We start from the raw sequence: 447 nt of genomic DNA on the forward strand, positions 1-447 counted from the left end.
AATATAATTATAGAAAAAAAAAAAAGAAAAAAAATTACCCAGAAGGTGGGTCTGTATCACTAACAACTAAAAGCTCCTGTTCAAAGCAATGAGGACCTGGAACGTGGGCCTTTGTGATTAACAGTAGTAAATACACTTAACAAAATACTTGATCTCATGCAATTGTGGAGTTTGTCAAGTGGGGCAGGGTGGGGTGGGTGGTGGAAGGAAGAAAAGGGCTTAAAATGGACAAGAAGGGAACGCTGGAACTTGTTGGGTAATATAAAAAATTTAAATTTACTCTCAAGATAACCATCTCCCCTCAAAAATACATAAGTTCTATCTACAACCAGGAGAAGATAAAATAGATGAATGGGACCTTCTAAGAATCAAATCCCTATGCACATCCAAAAATTCCAATAGAGTAAAAAGGGAAGCCACAGACTGGGAAAAAATATTTGGTAATGA

Source organism: Elephantulus edwardii, unplaced genomic scaffold, assembly GCF_000299155.1.
Source record: "Elephantulus edwardii isolate Elephantulus edwardi_28Jun2011 unplaced genomic scaffold, EleEdw1.0 scaffold00387, whole genome shotgun sequence".
In the NCBI taxonomy this organism is placed as follows: Eukaryota; Metazoa; Chordata; class Mammalia; order Macroscelidea; family Macroscelididae; genus Elephantulus; species Elephantulus edwardii.